This window comes from Mirounga angustirostris, unplaced genomic scaffold (genome assembly GCF_029215605.1).
Source record: "Mirounga angustirostris isolate CCGP_5_RB_7025 unplaced genomic scaffold, mMirAng1.0.hap1 SCAF_10, whole genome shotgun sequence".
NCBI lineage: Eukaryota > Metazoa > Chordata > Mammalia > Carnivora > Phocidae > Mirounga > Mirounga angustirostris.
Window position 1 is genome coordinate 40,669,244 of NW_026991718.1, and position 18,530 is coordinate 40,687,773.

Below are 18,530 nucleotides of genomic sequence, written 5' to 3' on the forward strand. Positions count from 1 at the left end.
ACCAATGTCCACAACAGCCAAACTATAGAAAGATGTCCATCGACAGATGAATGGATAAAGAAGATGTGGTATATATATATACATATAATGGAATACTACTCAACAAGAAAAAATTGAAATCTTGCCATTTGCAATGATGTGGCTGGAACCAGAGGGTATAATGCTAAGCAAAATAAGTCAATCAGGTAAAGACAATTATCATATGATTTCACTCATATGTAAAATTTAAGAAACAGAACAGAGGATCATAGGGGAAGGAGGGGAAAAATAAAACAAGATGAAATCAGAGAGGGAGACAAACTGTTAAGAGACTCTTAATCATAGGAAACAAACTGGGGGTTGCTGGAGGGTGGGGGTAGACGGATGGGGTAACTGGGTGATGTACATTAAGAAGGGCACATGATGCAATGAGCACTGGGTGTTATATAAGACTGATGAATCGCTGAACCCTACCTATGAAACTAATGATACACTATATGTTAATTATTTGAATTCAAATAAAAAATAGTAAACAGATAAACAAGAATACCTTTATAATGCAATTAAATACATGTATAAGGCTTTATGGGATTGAAAAACTGGGCAGGGTTGTGTTTTAAGGAAGGTGAGAGGATAGACTAGTAACAGAAGCTAGGGGCAAGAGACCTAACCAGAAGATGCTTCTTTGGGTGGGAATCCTCAGTGGAGTCTTAAGGAAATGGTCTTCTGGGACTGGGAAAAGATTATGGAACAGGAAGAGAGTTCAAGAAAGTAAGCCAAGATCACTGAATCAGAAGAGCCTACCATAGGGTAAATAGTTTACCAGTAATGATTTTACTCTCTATATATTGAAAAATAGATAGTATTAAAACAGTTTTGCAGCTAATAAAAATCATTAAACTGAAGTGTAGTTAATTGTCCAAGTTAACACTGGTAAGTGATGGAAGTAGTAGTCAAGTCCAACTCTCTGCAAAGCTTTGTTCAGCTTGTAACCAACCCTGCTCATGTTCAATATGCTATACATAGGGAGTCTAGCACCTCAGTCATTCCATGTATTTGTGCTTTGGCTCAACCCCTGGTAGTATCTACATCTATCTTCTCGTATTCTTGTGTTTATTCTCCATAGAACTAGAAGGGTCTCTTAGAGTACACATTAAGAGAGTAATCAATACACGGGACTTGGCATATTTGAGCCCTGCCTTGAGCACTTAACAGGCTTAAGTAGATCAAATGTTTGAATAATATATCACTCTTACTTTAAGTCCTCCAATTCTGAGTTATCTTTCAATTCTCAGATACTGTTTCCTTTGGTAAGTTTTTGATAAATATTATTTCTTTTACCCAATTCTGACGGATTTAATTGAATCTCATGTGAACTACGTACATACATGTATTATTGAATATATTGCTCTTCTTTTGCATTTGATTTTCCTTATAAAGGTCTGAGACTCTTGTGGAAAGTATCTGTGTTTCTACAAGAGTTCCCAAAGGGCATTTCTGTGGAGTGACACCACCGTCATCCCTAGTAGGCCTTGAAGCAAGTATCAGGATGAAGATACTAAGTGGCTTACCACCAAAAGACTGTCTTACATTATTAAATCAGAGTAAAAAGCAAAGGTAATTGCATTTATTTTACGTCTCACTTGGAAAAAAAGTTTTTAAAAGTTACCAATTTTATGACTGTTTTCTACACTATAATTTTTATTTTAATCTATGATATATATTTACATACTAGCATTAGTGTATTAGCAGTTACTTGGGGTTTGAATCATATTTCTGACAGCATCTCACTATGTGGGTTTAAGAAAAACATTTAATTCCTCTTATCTTCAGTCTCCTTGTATATAAAATATGGATAATAATACTACTTTTAAAGTAATAAATTTAAAATGTCTAATAGTGTCTGGAAGTAAAGAAATTAGGAGTAAACTGTCTGTCAGTATTTTCACAGTTCTAGAACCTAGTGATAGTGTCTGGCACATGCTGAAGTAAAATAAAAATGTTTGAATTGCACATACATGTAAGGATCAAATAATAGAAGATATATTTAGTATAGCAAAATATGCAAAGTTAAGGAATTAAAGTCAATTTCAACTTACTTAGCCTTTGTTTTTTTCTCACCTATAATCCAGGATCTCATTATATATGTCAAATTCATGTTCAGGTTCCTCCTGATTCCAGAGACTGTGAACAAAAATGGCAAGTTAATAATTCCATTGAAAATTTGCAATGCTATTTTATAAAGTTGGACCACAGGATGACATATTAATGGATTGCAAGTCTAAAAGAAGGACTTAGAGGACTTTTTCACCCATGCTTCCAAACACCAGTCTAATGGAGTCCACTCTCCACCATCATGTTATTTATTCTATCTTCCTTCACATAGCTTGAGAAAAAGGTATTAAGTAAGAAAAAGTGCTGGAGTCATGTTGTGCACATCTAATATTCTCATTAATTATTAGTAAAAGATGCATAAGAATAATTTTGAGCTATCAGGAAGCAAGTGAGCGAGGGGAGCAATAAACTTACTTGAAATTGATGTTTTATTTAATGAGGGCCCCTTGGGTTAATAGTAGAAGCAAGTCATGTCTTTCTGCTAAGATTAATCTCACCCAACAGGTTACTCAGGTGTTAACCCAGTTGGAAGCAGTTTGGGAACTCTAATAATCCTAGGATTGAAGAATGAAAAGGGATGCTGATAAACTTTGCAATTGGTAATAAATAGGAATATATAGTGGTAACAATGTTTACACCTCCAGCTCTTTGCTCCTACAAATATTCAGGTAAAGTATGGTTGAGGAATTACCTAGAATTAACCTAAATCCAAAGTTCAGAAATGAAGTAAGTATTAAAAAGCCATTGGAACCAGAACAGTATAAGACTGGCATAAAAAACAGACATATATATCAATGGAACAGAATAGAAAGCCCAGAAATAAATTCACACATAGACAGTCAACTAATTTTTTCAAAGGTATTTATTTATTGGAGAGAGAGCGAGCGAGAGCGCGCGTGCACAAGCAGGTGGAACAGCAGGCAGAGGGAGAGGGAGAAGCAGGCTTCCCTCAGAGCAGAGTCCGACGTGGGGCTTGATCCCAGGACCTTAGATCATGACCTGAGCCGAAGGCAGATGCTTAACTGACTGAGCCACCCAGGTGCCCCTACAGTCAACTGTTTTTGACAGAGTTGCCAAGAATACACACTTGGTAAAGGATAGTCTCTTCAATTAATGGTGCTGGGAAAAATGGACATTCACATGTAAAAGAATGAAACTAGACCCCCATCTTACACTACTCACAAAAATTAACTCAAAATGGATTTAAGACTTTAAGACCTGAAATCATAAAACTCCTAAAAGAAAACATGGGAAAAAACTTGATATTCGTCTTGGCAATGAGTGTTTGGATCTGACACCAGAGGCACAAGCAAGAAAAATAAAAACCAAATGAGACTACATCAAACGAAAATGTTTCTGCTCAGCAAAGGAAATAATCAACAACACGGAAAGGCAACCTATGGAATGGGAGAAAATATTTGCACATCATATATCAGATAAGGGGGTTATATCCAAAAATATAAAAGGAACTCTTACAATTCAGTAGCAAAGACCAGATAACCCAGTTAAAAATGGTCAAGAACCTGAAGAGACATTATTCCAAAGAAGACATACAAATGTCCAACAAGTATAGGAAAAGATGTTCAATATCACCAGTCCTCAGGAAAATGCAAGTCAAAACCATAATGACATATCACCTCACATCCATTAAAATGTCTATTATCAAAAAGCAAGAAATAAATGCTGATAAGAATGTAGAAAACAGGGAACATCTGTAGATGGTTGTTTCCAGTGTAAACCGGCGTAGCTATTAAGGGAAACAGTATGGAGTTTCCTCAGAAAATTAAAAATAGAACTACCATATGATCCGACAATCCCACTTCTGCGTATACATTTAAAGAAGACACAACCACCACTTGAAAGACATATCAGTACTTCCATGTTCTTTGCAGCATTTTTCACAATAGCCATGAAATGGAAACAAGTGTCCATAGATGGATAAATGGATAAAGAAAATGTTGTACATATTATACAATGGAATATTATTTGGCCATAAAGAAGAAGGAATCCTACCATTTGTGATGACATGGAGGAAACTGAAGGATATTATACTAAATGAAATAAGCTAGAAGGAGAAAGACAAATATGGTATGTTATCACTTATATGTGAGATCTAAAAAACAAATGAAAAAACAAACATCATAGAAACAGAGTGGAATGGTGGTTGCCACAGGCTGGAAGGTGGGATAAATGGGAAAAAAAACTAGTCAAAGGGTACAAACTTTCAATGAGAAGATAAATAAGTTCTGGGGACCTAAAGTACAATTAATAATACTGTGTTATATATTTGAGGTTTGCTAAGAGAGTAGGTCTTAAGTGTTCTCATCTCCTACACACAAAGGTAACTACGTGAGGTGATGGATGTGTGAATTAACTTGATTGTGGTGAATGTTTCACAATATGTATATAAAATTATTATGTTGCATACTATAAGTATATTGCAATTTTATCTGCCAATCATATCTCAGTAAAACTGGGAAAGAAAGGAAAAAAAATTAAAACATTCATAAAACACAGGATCTTTCATTTTCTACGGAAATATTAGCACATATACATACTAAGAATGTCAAAGCAGGAAAAAATTCATGTAGTAAAAATCAGACATCTTCCACACCAATATTATAAAATTATATAACAAATTTCCACATAAAATATATTTATATATATATTATAAATAAACATATGTAAAAAGATACAGATATATAGATACATTTATAGAGATACAGATATGAAAGTAAATATACATATGTAGAGAGATACAGATATCTAGGTACTCTAGAGATATAAATTTTTTATATTATGTATAACTTTATACAATTTGAAATATAAAATTTGGCTTTGTCTATTTAGCATCACATTTCATAAATGTATCAGAATGTACTTAACTATAATCCAATTGGTACACATTTGGGTGTTTCTCATGCTTTTCTTAAATTATATTGGCTTCTTTTTAATGCTGATTATCTAATCTTTATTGTTCTCTGAATAGGATGTACATAATATTCTCTAGATGACAATTTATACTTTAGAATCTAATGACTGATGAGATCTACATAATCAAAGTTAATTATGAAGTTTGGCTTTGGAGAGAAAGGTGTATGTGTATGTACTGTTATTTACAAAACTGCATTGTTTGACTTTTACAGCATAAACATCAGCTCTGCCTTAAAATTCTACCCCAGAATCAGCCTTTTCATACCAGTTGTCCATTACATAGTGAATCAAATATTGGTCATAATCTTCCAGGGTCATTCTTATAGGGAATTTGATACTCAAAATATTTCACCCAAATGATTATTTATTTTTTATCAAAATATTTGACATCCAAATGAATTATTCTGTCACAAAAAATATAACAGAAACATTAAATAACCTCCAGTTCATAGTTTTTTTCTAGGGTTGAAATAAGGAACAAAGAAATAAAAATATTTGTTATTTGATATCAAACAACTTATAATGTTTGGGAATGATCAGTTCTACAAACACAGAATTACAATCAAATAGAATTAAACTACAGGTATCCCTCAATTATGAGGGAAGCAGCCATGAACTCATTAGTCCCTATAACTGGCTCAGCTAATCCAATAGCCTGGATTTGTGTTTATTTCATTTTGGTTTTACTTAGGTGACCTCTACTCTGATAGGTGCACAAATATATCCCAGTTTTATTGAGCCCAGTATTATGTAAACAGTAGTGAAAGTAGTAGGAGGTATCTACCTAACACAATCCTAGAAATAGTCAAAGCCTTATTGGTGAAAGGGGTGGAGGAAACAGACAATAATACAAAACACATATAATTAGCTGGTAAGTAATGTAAAAGGTCAAATAATAAGAATCTTAGAGAGAAAAGCAGCAAAATGCAGACTGAAGTGAGTGAATGAGAGTGTGACAAAGGAGAATTGTGTATGCACTGATGTGTAGCACATGAAGCACTCTCCTCCCCGCTTCTCTTCCCGACACATGGCAGGGAGAAAGCTAATTTAATTATTCCAACTCATAGATTTTGGGACCTCATGTAAGATACACATTCTCTGGGGCCACATGTATCAATTTGTGTGTTGGGGTAGTAACATCAAAGTTTCCATTTGTATCTATGAAAAAAGGAGCATAAACTGAATACAGGTTCCTTAAGGCCTGGGTAGTTATATATCTTTGGGTTTTTTTTTTTTTTTTTGCTTTCTTTTATTTTGAATCACATTTATGTGCGTGTGTGTGCACGTGTATGGACATGCACACCCACATGTGCATCTTCATCACTCTTTAGTGCTTCTGTTATGTGAGTCAAGCGGAGGCGGATTAGAGCTCAATGTTTGGACTTGGGCTGAGGGAAAAGGAGAGGGTCTATTGCCTTTTTCACAGTTTGAGTCTACTCAGCTTTACCAAAAGTATTTGATAAAAATCGGTTTTTTGTTTATTTGCTGCTGTTCTGTCTACGTAACTTCCTCAATATCCTCTTTGGGGAAAATGATGGAGGTCAAGCTAGTTTCAGTTATTCCTTATCCCCTTGTCAAATAACATAAAATCATGTAAATGTTCATACCATTCACTTTCTGTTCACATTTCCTGATGGCTGGCTAGGTAACTGAAGCCCAGTATCTTGGGGGTAAGTAAAGGTGCTCATTCTTACTGTCTCCCTCCTTTTGCTCTGGCACAGGGCATTTCGTTTGCATGGCTTTTCTATGCATTGCAGTGGTAAGATCCAATCGTTTGGATCCATGGTGGTGAAACAGACAGGCTGGGCTAAGGCAGGGAGAGTGAGAAGGACCATTATAAACAGATTCAAAATTGCAATATCAGAGAAAGAAGAGATATGTAGAATAGGTCTCACTAGCATTTGTTAACATTTTGATACAAAATATTATCCTTGGGATAATATAAATCTCAGTCCTGAACCTAAAGGATAAATTATTTGCGTTGGGTGGTGTCAGTGAGGGAGGATTGAGATGTGGGAGAGAAACTCATATTTAAGATAAATCTCCTTTGAGTCATGTAATATACTGTATTATGTTATGAGTAAATGGCAGTCACTATAGGTGTTATTGCCTTCAAGAAATGTAAGATACAGGGGCACCTGGGGGCCTCAGTTGGTTAAGCATCCAACTCTTGATTTTGGCTCAGGTCATGATCTCAGGGCTCTGAGACTGAGCCCTGCATCGGGCTCTGCTCTGGGTAAGGAGCTTGCTTAAGAAGCTCTCCCTCTGCCCCTCCCTTCCTCCCTCCCTCCCTCTCTCTCTCCCTAAAAAAAAAGAAAGAAAAAAGTATGATACACTTGTGTAGGAAAATGTGACTTCCCAGTAGGTCATTTTCCTAGAACATCCCAACAAGCAATGTTCAACTTATTCTTCTGAAGTGCTGAGAAGATATGAAAAAGATAATGATCTGATTACTATTCAGGCTTCAGACAGACATTCAAGAAAGGGTTAACTTAGTGAGTAATGCATAGGAGTCTGGGAGAAAAATTTAAAGGTATTTTCAAAAAGAAGCTGTTTCCTTTTAAAGAGTCAAATGGTGGGTACGAGGACATGTTGCTCAAGGAATAGCAAGCCGATTAGCCTAGGGGACAGAAGATTTGTGTGGGGATAGTGAGAGAGTTGATTTTAATGGCTAGTTCAGTGGTCCTCAAACTCTTTATAAAATTACACTGTGTGAGCCCCTCCTTAACTCACTGAAGCAAAACCTTTCCAGGCAATTCTGAGTAATAGATACGGTTACAATCATTGATTGATACCTCTGCATTTCATTGGTGACACTGACAAATTAAAGTATCCAGATCTGGGAGCCAGTACAGATCTAGGAAGTATCGCACCTAGGACTTTACTAACACCTTAGGACATTGAGCCTGTAAAAGATATTAAAGAGGGATTTGTTAATGGCCATCATCTGGAAAAGGTTGTCATATGGGAAAGAAGAAGCAGGGTTACTCAAAACTTTAATCCAGGGACAAAAAGTTGAAATAGGCTGTTATTTCTTGATCTAAATAAATGGATGAACTTTAGTTTCTTAGGCTACATTTGACTTGAGAATAGCTGACTGAGAAACACACACTTCAACAAATAGCACTATTATGAAGCTTGAAACTAAAGAAAATTAAAAAATATATATTATAAATCAGGAATCACGAACAATTTTAAAATTATGATATTCTGTGCTCTTTTCCAGCTGTACTGAGGTATAATTGACATATGACCTTGTGTAAGATTAAGGTTTGATTTGATACACATGTATATTGTAAAATGATTACCATAGGAGCATCAGCTAAACCTCCATCATGTCACATAATTGCCATTTCTCTTTTGGGGTAAGAATATTTAAGATGTACTCCTAGGCAACTTTCAAGACATAATGCAATATTTTTAACTATAATCACCATGCTATACATTATATCCCCAGAACTTACTTATCTTCTGAGTAGAAATTTGTACCCTTTGACCAACAAATCCTCATTTCCCTAGTCACCAGCCCCTTGTAATCACCACTCTATTCTCTGTTTCTGTGAGTGTGGCTTTTGTAGACACATCTAAGTGAGATCATACAGTATTTCCCATTCTCTGACTTACTTCACACAGCATAATGCCCTTAAGGTCTATCCATGTTGTTATCAAAAGCCAGGAATTCCTTCTTTTATATGGCAGAATAACATGCCATTGTATAGATATGTACCAGTTTCTTTAACCATTGATCTGTCCATGAGCACTTCGGTTATTTCCATGCTTATGGTGAATAATGCTGCAACAAAATGGAAGCTTGGTTTCCACGTGTGATCCCCAGATGTCTACGAAAACTCATTCTGGCCACGGCCCTCAGGAGCACGCCCAGGGAGCAGACACAGAGCACAGTGGGGTGTGGGTGAGGCTCAGGGAGCACTGGGGATGCTGCATTGGGGATGCTGCATACCAGTTAGGGGATCTGTGGGTGAGGCTTTCCCAGCACTTTTTGGGCGGATTTCCTAATGGAATATAAAGCACAGTCAGTAAGAACCACACTCCCTTAATGCCCTCTAAGACTTAAATATTGCTCTCCTTCCAGTCATGGAGCTCCTGATTTAGCACTCTGGAGGCCGCTGGAGAAAACTGAATCTCTTTGGCAGCGTCCCACACAGCTGAGCCAGGCGCTCTTTGTTTCTCCTGCAGGAAAAATCATAGGCTGAGAGGTCTCACTAAGCCAGAAGTTTGGCTCATGTGGGGGAGAAGTGATGGGGGTGATGTGGGCAAAGTCAAACTTTTCCTCTTACCTTTTCTAATGCATTAAAGCTTTTTTTTTTTTTTTTTTTTAATTTTTTCTTTTTTTTTTTCTCCAATAGAGTGTTGGAGCTTCTCTGGAGACCTGAACTTCCACAAAGCTTCTCTCACTCATGGGTCACTGCACAGGTCCTTGTTCTTCAAGTGCTCCTGGACCATGGCCCATAAGGGTTGTGGAACTGGTTAACAGGCTACTACAAGGTCTACAGCTGGTACTGAGGTCTGTCTGCTTATTGCCCGATGCACAGGTGGCCGAGACTCCTGAGTTCACCATTATCCTAATGGACCTTGTCTGGGTTCTTACTGACTTTTCTCTTTTGCTTTTTCACAACTTGCTGAATTTCCTGACTTGTTTCATGCCCTTTTGCAAACGTCTTGAGTTGTGTTTTGATCATTACCTCTATACTCATCTCTACTCATTGATTCCTTCTAGTTGTCCACTTGAGAAACATATGCATATATGGTAGCCAGAGAGGTGAAAAGGAGAAAGGAGGATAAAGGGGACAGACACGGAGAGCCAGGCAGACAGAGAGAATGAGAGAGATTAAAAATTTGGTAGTTAGCCAAGGAAGGGGGTGTGTGAACAAAGCCTTGTTCAACACAATTGCCATATTTTTGTGGACTTCACTGCATTTTGATGGAAACAACTGTTTTCTTGATTTGAGAAAACTTGGCCTCAAATTTGTTTTCAGCCAATTCCAGCAAATTGCTAGCTATGTGGTATTAGAAGAGATTCTCCAGTAGTGCTCTGTAGAAGTTGTCCCTCAGGGTGTGTGGAATTGAATAAGCTGCAGAAAATCCATCTCCTTATCTTACACATCCATGGGCTATGTGAGGGTATTAAGACCTCTGAGCGTTCTTTCAGGAAAGAAATTCGAAACTCTCTTTAGACTAGTATTTCTCAAACTTCTTTGATCACTGATACTTTTTTTTTTTTGCATGTAACAACTTTTAACCTGCATATCATATTTTTGTAAACTCAGTAGTAGATCGATCTCTCTAACCCTGTAGAATGGAGATAATATAATCTTCCTGTCCACATGCACTGACAATTTAGTAATATAGTATGAGGAATTCATTATGAATTATAATACTGATATAAAAAAATTACTGTTATTGTATTCATGAATAATTTTTTAAAAACATTACATTTCTTATTCTTTCTTTGCAGAGGCAAAATAGTGAGTTGATAGAGGGTTTAGCCTTTGTCTTAGAGATGAGTAAACAGTCCTAAAAAAATCACATGCCTTACCCAAGACCTCCCAGCAGCAGGACTCTAAATTGGGATGATAAATCAGATTTCCTGACCCTTGGAACAGAATACTATTTGCTTTTTCGCTCTGCCTCCATATGATCACACATCAAACCATTCATGCATAGAACTGCTGAAGAGGTCTAGAAGAACTGTAAAATTAACTCTGCACAATACTGAAGTGGATGAAAGTAGGAAAGAATCATTGTTTAAATATCCACACACAGGATATTATAATCAGAGATGAATGGGACATATTTGAAAATGCTTTTTATCCCAAGTAGTTGAAAAGTTCTTAAATGAATGAACTACAGTTATCTGAAAACCTATGTAGCTTGACACATTCAGTGAAAAATCTAGATAAATGAAACGTTTTTACCTAGGTGTCTAGACTACAACACTGCTGTTTAATTTTTGACACTGATCTCCAATATCGCTGTTAATACAGAATTCAAATATGTGTTCTACCCATCCCCCATTCTCCTTTTTTCTTTAAATCTTCTTTCCTTTTGTTCTATCCTTCCTTTAATCTTCTCATTTTATTTCCTTTGTTGCTATGGTCACTTCTGTTGAAGCAGGTCCTACATGAAAAGAGGGAGTTTCGCTAAAAGAGAAATAGGACTGGCAGATGATTCTTCTCTAGTCCTGAATGTGTTTGCAGAGTGATCATTTCAAAGTGACACGCGAGACGCTGAAAGCACAGACAGGAAGATGAGAAAGAGAGGGCACTGGGGAGGCTAAGAAAATGCTGGTGTTTTTGTACGTCAGTATTTTCGTGGGTTCTCAAACTCAGAAATGATTTCGGAGATGGAGCAACTAGTCAAAGAAGCTTGAGGGCCCTCATTCACAGTCATAAGCAGCATGAGGACCAAAGGGCCAGAACTCAAAATATCTGTCCTCATTTCCCGTCTGACATTTTATTTTTCCAACTGGATAGTTATCCGTATGAGTGGAACACATTCTAAAATAAGAGAATGCTTTACAAACCAAAACTCAAGGCTTGAAAGTGAAAAACATTTTATTTTCACTTTAGTTAGCTATGAAAACATGGTAATATTTCCAGGTATTTCAGTGTTTTGTGAGGAAAGAAAAAAATGTTTAAAATAAGGATTGGTATAGAAAATTCCAGAATATTTTGCTTATTCTGTGGACACCAATGTAGTTTCATTAACAACTTTAGTGCGTGAGCCTAAGACTGAAATATGTGCCTGTACCTAATACATCAGAGATGAAGTTTTTAAAAATCATGCCTTTAATTGTAAGTAAGATTTCTTTAGCAGCCATATTGAGTACAAAATGGAAAGTACTTTCTACAGGAAATTGAAAAACTGCTCCATAACCAAAAATCATTTTCAGAAAAGGTACTTGATTCTGGAGTTGACCCTTTCTCCTCTGTCTCCACTTCTCCCCTCTATGGAGACCCCATAGGCAGCGTCGTACAAGGGCTCATGTAGGTTTCCTGGTGCTGAGGAGGCCAGCTGGTTTGAAACATCAGCACCTACACATAACTTTATTTAAACTGCATTTGCATTTCATTTCAGCTTCTAAAAAAGTGAAGTTGGGGGTTTAGTCAGTAACTCGTTGGCCCAGGAATATGGGCCAGATTGGGCTAATAAGTTTCTAGAGAACAGTAATTATTGCAATGATAATGAATGATGACATTAATAGCCATTGTATGCCCTAGTGAGCAACTGATACTCTAATGAAAATTATAAGGCAGTATGAGTTTTTAAGATATTGGGCTGATATTTGGTTTCAGAAAGGAGGAAGAGTCTGGGATATTTCTGTGTAGCAAAGCCAAGTAATACGGAACAAGGGTTAATCCCAGGAAGAATGATCTGAGTAGATGAAATAACTCATTTATCTGTCACCTACATGTCCTGCTGGTAATACTCTGAGTTCACAATTGTACTAATAGACCTTGTCTGGGTTCCTACTTAATTTTCTCTTTCGCTTACTGACAACTTGCTTAATTTCCAGATTTGCTTCATGCCCTCTTGCAAATGCCTTAAATCATCTCTTCATCATTACCTTTTCCACCCCTACACTCACTCTATTGATTCCTTCTGTTTGCCCATTTGAGAAACACAAGAAGAATTTCTCTCTGCTATCCTATTCTATGTTGGATCAAAACATAGTCATTGGCATTCTAGAAGGAATCATAAAGTCCTGTGCTAAATACCGGTGCCTGAGTGTAGTATCAGATTCATTTCTTAAACACTTCAGATTATAGTTCAAACCTCTCCAAGGGGAGGGTTGAAGTTAAGTATTGTTTCCAGAGCTTTCAGTATCTAAATATAACCTGCTATTCTGAAGATTTTTTATGAAAGCCATCTTAGTGGGAAAGTTTTCTCTGAAAGCTTTTCACAGATAAACATATTTTTAAGGTCAAGGATTAAAAATAATTCTATGTCCAAAGCGTTTCATCACAGCAAAGCTGCCTAAAACACCCATTTATTTATCAAGACTTCTTGTTAACAGTGTCCATGGTTAGGGGAGAAGCTGATAACTGATTTACATCTCTGGTTCCAAGGGGAAGGATGCCTTCTGTAGGGTTTCTCATAACAAAATCCATGCAGTGCAGATGTCCATGCTCTACCACCTGCCTCCTGGATCTGAATATAAAGGAGTAATGGCTGATAGACTACATTTCGAACAATCATTCCAGGATGTTTCAGTTTCATATAAAAGTTTTGGACTACTGCCAGATGCATGGTCCTGAGAACAAAATGCTTTCTTGATTTCATTTCAATGAAGTATATACACTGATTAATTTAAAGAGCAATTTTAACATTTGTTTAATATGTTAAGCAATATGAATATTGACCTGCTTCAAAATTATTGTCACTGTCTAATAAAAGTAAGCTTAGTGACCTGGGCATGAACAAGAAGTGGTTTCATTTCTCCCTCTCTTTCTGCTCCAGGCCTCAGACCACTGGGCATCTCCAGCAAACGGCAGAAAACTGCCTCTCTCTTGGGCAACAGCTGCTTTCTGACGCAGCTAAAGTCTTACCTCCTGGTCAGTACCCTCTCCCCTCTTGGTACCTCTTTTTCTGTATCTATCAAGTTCCCCTAAGATAGTCACTGCAGAACTTAGACAGGAGCTGAGGGAAATGGCTGTGGGAGGCTTAGGCTACCAGAGTGACCACAGGCAGAACTCTCGACCGGTGGGCATGCAGGAGCAGTGGTGCCTGTGGACTGTGACTTTTATCATACTCGATTCCAGTATTAGAGCTTCACATGCCAGGCACCTAGTTAGGAAGTGCGCCCATCAATCCACTTACGCAACAAAATAAGCTTTCTAAAAATGAGGTTAAGTCAGTGCTGACTAGTATGCAATGAAATGGCCCTTTCAGTTCATTTGTATATGCAATTATAAAATGGTACAGTTCCAATCACTCTTCTGTTAAAAGCCTGGGGGCAAATGTATATTGGAATGCAATTTTTTTTCAGATGTTAGAAAGTTAAGACAATTTTCAGCACCCATAACAAACATTTTATTATTTCTGTGGCAAATCTATGGATATTTTACAAACTAGAACAAATAAAGTATACAATTAGCCCCTGAGAAAGTAACACGAAAGAAGCTTCCCACATCCAGAAGTTGTCTTGGCACTCACAGCTAGACCACACTATCCTCCTATTATTCTACATAAGCAATCTCATAGAAATCCAACCTTAGACGATAGTACTCTGATTTTATGATATGGTGGGATAAAACATGGCCACTTCATAAGTTTTTCTAAACACAAACAAACAAAGTGTCAAACGTTCACTCTCTGGGCTAAAATGAGTGACTGCTACTTCTTTACCAATTGTGTACTGGCAAAGCTTTATTTCACTGCAGACTGCTTTCTCAATGAGATACCCAATCAAAGATTTGCCCTTGCCTCTAACAGCATCCTTTCTAGAACTAACCTCACTTCCTTAGACTCCCCAATATCAACCAAGCAAAGCTGAAGACCTGTGACTGGTTCTTTCTAAAAATCCCTTACTGGCAACTGGGTGGCCCAGTCAGTTAAGCTTCTGACTCTTGATTTTGGCTCAGGTCATGATCTCAGGGTCATGATATGGAGTCCCGCATCAGGCTCCGCTCTGGATGTGGAGCCTGCTTAAGATTCTCTTTTTCTCTCTCCCACTCCCTTTGCTCCCACCTGCTCTTATAAATAAATAACTCCCATACTGATCCTCCAGGGTTCCTCATGGTATATGTTCTACATTAAATGAGGTCCAGTAAGTCAGGTGACATTTTACGTTTTAGAATTCCAGATACATTTTGTGCACTTTATATATTTTTGGAAACCATTTGGCAATATGTATCCAGAGCTTAAAGATGTATACATGCTGACCTAGTAATATCTTCAGGGAAAATATTAAATTTAGATGATCTCTTCTGGCATTACTTATGAAAACAGAAATTCAGAAATAAAAGTAGATATCCATGACATGGGTCTTGGCAATGATTTTTTGGATATGACACCTAAAGTTCAAGCAACAAAATAAAAAATAAGTTGGAATACAAGAAACCACCAACAAAATAAAAAGGAAACCTAAGGAGTGGGAGAAGATATTTGCAGATCATATATCTGACAAGGCATTAATATCTAAAAGATATAAAGAACTCATACAACTCAATAGGATAAAAATAAATAATCCAGTCATTATGCTGTATACTGTTAAACTTAGACTGTTTATACTTACACTATATATAAGTATAAACTTATACTGTTGTATGTCATGTATGTATTTATGTATATAATATTGTATGTCAATTATATCTCAATAATACTGGAAGAAAAATAATTTAAGTAGCTATAAAAAAATACAATCATGCATCCATTAAATAGACTATTATGCAGCCATATAAAATGATATTTAAAAGGGTTTTAGTGAAATACTTATAATATGCTGAGTCAAAGCAAAAGATAAATTGCATACATAGCACCATCTCTTGGAAATTTTCCAAATGAACAAAAACACTGGCCAATTTTAATTGATTTGTATATTTTCTTTACTCCAATGTTTTCTTCTAGACTTTTATATTTAAATTCTGAAATCACTATGAGCATGGATTAGTGTTTTGGAGATATAAACATCATGTATATTTGGTAGCCATTATTTTGGATAAAATCTCTGTGGAGGACACATGAGAGAGAGAATTTAATCATTCCTAAGAATCTTGTAGGATAAGAAATAAGGTGAAGAACTTACAAATGAGACAATTAGATATAAAACAGCCATTTAGCATTGGAGCAACAGGTACAGTAAACTGGCAATCAAATGTGAAGTAAGCAGGAGGGGGCAGTTTGAGGCAAATGTATCTATATTTATATCTATATATATATCTATATATTTAAGCTAAGGTGCAGAGCTTGTTTACTACAGAGAAAGGTGATGTGGGTCGTAAATACAGAATTAAATTTGATCTTCCTTACATTATTCCAATTTGCTGAATAAATCAATCCAATGGATGGTATAATTTCCATTCTTTCTCTTTTCTTTACTTGTGAGCAAATAACTTTGACATGACAGAAATAATTTTTTAAAAGAGAAGCTGTATTTGCAAGGGTTAAATAATTCAACTTGTCAACAGCACTTCCTCTAAAATATATTTGAAGTAGAGAAATCCTTAGGCGATTTACACTTTCGGGTGAGCATCTTTCTTTGGCATTTTATTCTCTGTAGTAATTCCATTAAAAGAGCACAATTTATTGCACATCTGCCTTTGCAGATTTTATCAATGCTGAAACCTTTTAAACTGAGAATGGGATTAAATAAACCCCATTTACCAATGTGGTAAAATATAATTGACATCCAGCCCATTAAATGGCCAGCTAGATCAATATATCCACTTGGCAGCAATTTCCAGAAGATAAGGTGAAAACCTCCTGTTCTATTTGATAGATGAGTAAACTTAAAGGGAAGAATTTACAGTAGATTCAGCGTATACCTTGAAGGAATGTTCATTATTCTCAAATTACCTTCTCATGTCAGCAGATTTGTGGTTAGTAAACAGGCCATTTATACTCCTCCTCCTGCATGGGTATGGAGGCATCAGCAAGCGAGTAACTAATGTGGAAGGCAGACCAGTGTTTGAACCTATTTAATAAAGACGAGATTTCAAGTGTGATTAAAAGATATTTATACATTTTAATTGGGTAATACATACTGTTCAAGATCAGCCCAACTAATATAGCTTTCTATATGAAAGTGAAGAAGGGAGAGTGTAAAAACACAGGAAGCTAAAGAATGTAATAATAACTGTGACTCATAATGTGCTTATGAGTCTGTATACAAGTGTTTTGTGTACTTATTAATTTAATAGGAATCAGTCAAAGGAGGGAAACTAACTTGTGTTTACAATGTGCCAGAAACTATTCTTAACAAATTTACATACATTAGTATTTGTTTAATCTTCACAAAACATCTTTGAGGTCTATATCATTATGGATATGGAAACAGAATCAGAGTGAACTACCCCAAAATCACAATAAAAAATATTAAGGCTAGTATTTTAATTTAGGCTTTTGGCTTCCTAGAACCACTGTTCTATAAAACAAAATACCAGAAATAGAAATGTAATGTGTATGTAAAGTGTATATATATATTTTTTTGATATAACACTTTATATATATAATACTTCACATCTCTTTATGTATATATGAATACAGATGGTCCTAAACTAAAGCTGAGTATTATAAATGGGATTACCTTGAGCTTAACATTGCAGGGTGACACCAAAAGATATCTTTCCCCCACTGCATTGCTCTTTTATGGGCTCTCCCTGATCAACCCTTTCTTCCTCCTAGCAATCAAGAGCATGGGAGGCGGGAAAGACGAAAAGGAGTTTTTTGCTGCCTTGTCTCTGGCTCCAAGGTAGAAACCAGATTTTATATCAGAAAGAATTCAAAGGGTCCAGTCTGAGGTTCTCTGTCATTGTTGTATAGATTTGGAGAACGCACTACAAGTCAGAGGATGAGGGGTGGATAGAGGAGGACAGGGAGTGTTGGAGTGAAAGTTGCTCTGAGAAGGATCAATATTAAAAACAACCCCAAAATCTCTTAGCATGATAAGGATAAGCCCTTTGCAAATATTTATCTTGGTGGTTTACTATATAAACATAAACCCACAGCTGCTGGTGTGGACGCGGTCTAGATGAGAAATATTGCTCTGGCTTTGTGACAGTCCAGAAGATGAAAGAGTATCCCTTTTTCAGTGCTATGGGCACACAGCGCTATCACCTCAGCTATCTCCACATGAGCCCCGTATTAAGAAAGGAAGAATTGATTTTCAGGGTAAAGAGGCTTTTGAGTTAATCTTCCTGTATACACATGTATTAAGCATGGTTGGTTGGAGTAAGTAATTCACTCCTGTGTCCTTTAAGTCATGGATTTAGCCCTGATGCAGGTGGATATTTATGGCTTTTTGTGAGCTGCGAATTATGACTGACCCCAGGTTACACGGGTCTAAATACAATTATAAGCATCCTAACATGGCATGGTGCCTTTTTAAGGGAAGCCAGCCTGTTAAATTGTGATTTCATATTTCCAAGGCAGCACGGGGAGGATGCTCTCACTCCCTGTTTCTTACTCACAGTGCATCATAGATGTTCAGCACTTACTAAAACATCTTCTGTGCTTCATGCTATGGGAAACTTCTTAAGTGCCCTTTGTAGCAATGTCAATTTTCAGGGTTTACCTAGTCGTGAATATGGGAAAGGAAGGAATTCTGCCTACTGACTTAGACGTCCTTAAATCTTACACTTGGTGTTAGAGCCTCCTTGCTTTCCTCGGTTGGGTTACAAGGTCAATTTTCAGCTTATCACTGTCTCATAAAACTTCTGACACCTTCTCCTTGGATGAGGGTTGCTCCCTTTGCATAGGCAGCAGGGAGAGGTCAGTGTGAGATAGAACTCATTTTTTCTCACTGCCACGTGTGGATTGTT

General features: G+C 36.7%; 1 long non-coding RNA gene across 1 annotated transcript in view; it reads right to left on the reverse strand.

Annotated features, from left to right (window-relative positions):
• Positions 1 to 2,100: 2,100 nt before the first annotated feature.
• LOC135361855 (uncharacterized) overlaps positions 2,101 to 18,530 on the reverse strand; it is a 65,264-nt gene continuing 48,834 nt past the window's right edge. Inside the window, exons 5-6 of the long non-coding RNA XR_010405990.1 lie at positions 16,567 to 16,684; positions 2,101 to 2,163 (exon numbers count right to left, since the gene is read on the reverse strand). This is a non-coding gene — a long non-coding RNA (uncharacterized LOC135361855). The remainder of the gene's footprint in view (positions 2,164 to 16,566; positions 16,685 to 18,530) is intronic.